At 51.4% G+C, this 3,370-nt stretch overlaps 1 protein-coding gene across 1 annotated transcript in view; it reads left to right on the top strand.

Annotated features, from left to right (window-relative positions):
• The first annotated feature begins 2,485 nt into the window (after nt 1-2,485).
• The window catches only part of Sox6 (SRY-box 6), a 554,993-nt gene continuing 554,108 nt past the window's right edge, over nt 2,486-3,370 (top strand). The window contains exon 1 of the mRNA XM_029480199.1: nt 2,486-2,913. The gene's annotated coding sequence lies outside the window, so the exon portion shown is untranslated. The remainder of the gene's footprint in view (nt 2,914-3,370) is intronic.

Raw genomic sequence — 3,370 nt, 5'->3', positions numbered from 1 at the left:
TATGGAAGCTAATTAACATGGAGTATACATTAGGAGCCTGTTCCTTCCATTGCCTGCTTAACAAAGATAAGGTTTTTTCTCTTTTATTCTTGCTTCTATCTATGGGAGGTCTTCCTCTTGTTGGTCATCATTCCAGATCCTTCTGTTTACTTCAGTGTCTCTCCTTAGAAGGCACCTCAAAGGAGCTCTCTTTTGTCAGTTTCTACAAAGTAGAAGCCTTTAAAGTCTCTGCAGCTTATGTTGATCAACTAGGATCTTGCTCCTAGCTTTGTTCCTGATGTAGGTCTCCACTGACCTCAGTTTTGTGCTTTTGGTTTTTTTTTTCTTTTTTCCTTTCTGGGCCTTGCTTGAGGGAGGTCGACCCCTTGTACACTGCCTCTTGCCAGCAACCTGATGAGGCCACAGATAGTTTTCTCACGGATCTCTTTCTCTTTTCTCAACTACCACTGCCGACACCATCAATGTTCCCTCCGGTTCTGGTCCTCCAGTTGTCTATCCCTTGAGAAAAGGTTTCAGGCCTCTCCTCATTTATGCATTCTGCATCCGCCACACCATTAGTCCACTCTACACATGGCTCAAAGGGGGATCTTGAGCCGGGCTAGGGCTTTTATTGTGGGAGAGACAGTGCTTTTTATTCAATAATTGTTTATATTTGAATATGCAATTTTATGTACTAGTCTGGTCGACTTGAAACGTTTCAATATCTCCAGGCTTGAGTTCAGCCCTCTGGGATTGTTCCTTTCTAGTGTCTAGTCTTTGCAAGGCTGAGTTAATGCACATGTGTCACCCACTCAGTTCCATAGAATAGACAGACGTTCAGCCATTTTATTTATTGTTGTACAGGTATGAAGCTGTCTGTGGTGTTTGCACGTATCTTTTAATAGAAATTTTATCCTGTGAACTCTGTCAGTCATATGGCCTTCAGGACAAGGCTACCCACAAAGTTAGGGATTTGTTATGCCAATTTCTTTTTCTTTCAGTTTCTCCTATATTGTTTAAGTTTTTCTTCCCCATTCACTGAGGTTCTGCACATTGATGGTTTTATGATCGGTTTCCTGCATCCTTTTTTCTCTATTCCGTTGACTACTCTTTCTCATCTGCACTACTCGCCCCCAAAGCCACTTTTCTCCTCCCTGGCCCACATCCTTCTCCTTCAGGTGTTTCCCTCACTCACTATGACCTTCTAGTTCAGTATCCATATTTTTTAACCTTCAGACTGTGCCACCTCCAGTCGCTTAACTTTTTGGAAGTTCAAAGGGCCATCCCTACTTTCCTCCCAATTGACGTCCTGGCTTCGCCTTTGCTCCTCTTTTTCTCAGAGCTTCCTACCTCTCTCCCGCTTCACTTTACCTTTTCTTGGTTCCTTCTCCAGCAATCCCAGTCCCTAGCAATGCTCCCTCAGTCCTTTCTTTTCAGCCTGCTTCTCCCTCACCTAGTTCTTGTTCCTTGGCCCCTCTTGCCCGGAGTCGCCCTCCTCTTCATGCCCCTGTAGCCGTTGCTTCACTCTCTGCGTCCCGGGCGCGTTCTCTAATTCCAGTCTCTGCTCTTGCCGATCTCTCTGCCCTCCTCTCTCAGAGGCTTGCTCTTGCCTCTGCCTCCTGCTCTCCCCTCCCTTCTTCCCCAGCCCTTCCCCCTCCCTCCCAGCCGCCCCGCCTGGCTTGCTGCCTCCTTCGCCTCTTGTCTCATCTTGCCTGTGTTGTCTGGGAGGGGAGCCCTGCCTCCTCTCCCTCGCTCAGATCAATGCCCTGGCCACTCACTTTCTGATGTTGCACGACGGGAAATGCTTTGAATACTTACGACATGGCCGCTCACACTGATTGCCAAGATTGACAGCACTAACCATCGCCTTCACTTGTTTCAAGGGGGGAAGCCCCCTGTCACCCGGCTCCGCGTGCACCTCCTGGCACCCCGGCAGCAAACTTGTGCGCTCAGCGCTCCCCCCAGGGCCCGGGACAGGACACCCCCCGCAGACTTGAGTTAACGGGCGGCGGGCCGGGGCCGCAGCGCTGGGGACCTGCTCCCTTGCTCCCCAGGCTCAGCTAATTGACTTAGCACCGACTCCCCTTTCTTTAATTTTTAAAATTTGTATCTTTCCCTTTTTCTTTAATGTCTTTTACTCCCGCGGCGCAGCGCACAAGGAACCCTCCCGAGAGGTACCATCCTGGAGCCCGCCCAGGTAACCGGGACGGAGCGAGCGAATTAAGAGAGCGAGGGAGGCTGAGTGAGAGAGCAGCAGTCGTAGCTACCTGTTGGGGCGCCGTAGGGGGCAGGGGACAGGAGCCCCGCGTTAGGCTGGGCACTGGCCTCAGCGCCTCCCACTCCTGCCCTTCCCGGCACCTCTGGGGTTAGTTTCTCTGTGCGGGGACGGCGGCTGGGGTGGGACAGCGGAGGGACGCGAGGCAGTCGAGCGCAGCCCTTGGCAGAGCCGCGGCTGGCCGGGAGGGGACTGGGAGGAGGGTGCTCGCCGGCGGGCAGGCAAGCGGGCGAGCCGAGGTAGAGAAAGGGGCCCGGCGCCGCTCGCTTGCTGTGGACACGCTGTTCCTCAGGATGCCTGCCTCTCTCGGAGAGTTGTGCCTTACTCCGGAGGCGGTGACAGATCTGCGTGGCGGGTTTCTGGTTTTCTTGCCCCCACCCCTTCCCCAAATCACTCCGAGAAAACACATGTTGTAGCCGCAGATAACTGTGCGTAGGACACCGAGGCAAAAGGGCAGGGAGAGACAGCCAAAGCCACCTTTGACAGCAGAAGTGTTATCGCCATCGCAAGTATTCGTCCGGAAATCTGTCTGCCCTCTTGGCCCACCTAATTCCTCCACCTTCGCCTCCCCAAGTAGATAATCTATAGAAGTGGGAATGAGATGAAAAAGAAGTCAGGTGGCTTAGAGAGTGAATTGTTAAGTCTCCGTAAAGTTCGAGGTAGGTATTTCATGGAAGTTCGCACAAGTGTGGGATGGAAGAAGTTGGTGTGCCTACTGTTGTGCTAGTGTTTCTCTCTCTCTCTCTCTCTCTCTCTCTCTCTCTCTCTCTCTCTCTCTCTCTCTGTTTCCCTCTCCCTCCCCCTCTCTCTTTTCTCTTCCTACCCTCTCTCTCCCTTTCCCTCGCTCTTTCTATTCTCCAGCTTAGGGTTCAGATGGAGCTCTTGGATGGCAATGCCCTTTGTACCCACAAGAGGGCAACATCTTGAGGGCTTTGTGAACACTGGATCTTTCATCGCGGCATGCTTGCTTGGGTTTTGAGAAAGTTTTAGCGAAACTTTCAAAGTGATATTTTATGTTATCCATAATATCAAAAAGTAAAGTCATAAAAAAGAAGAAACAAGAGAAAGGTGGAGGAGTAAAGGAGGGAGAGAAGGGGAGAGAGGGGAGAGAGGGGA

Source organism: Mus caroli, chromosome 7 (genome assembly GCF_900094665.2).
Source record: "Mus caroli chromosome 7, CAROLI_EIJ_v1.1, whole genome shotgun sequence".
NCBI lineage: Eukaryota > Metazoa > Chordata > Mammalia > Rodentia > Muridae > Mus > Mus caroli.
The sequence above is the reverse complement of the archived record's forward strand: the minus strand, read 5'-3'. Positions and strand labels throughout refer to the sequence as shown.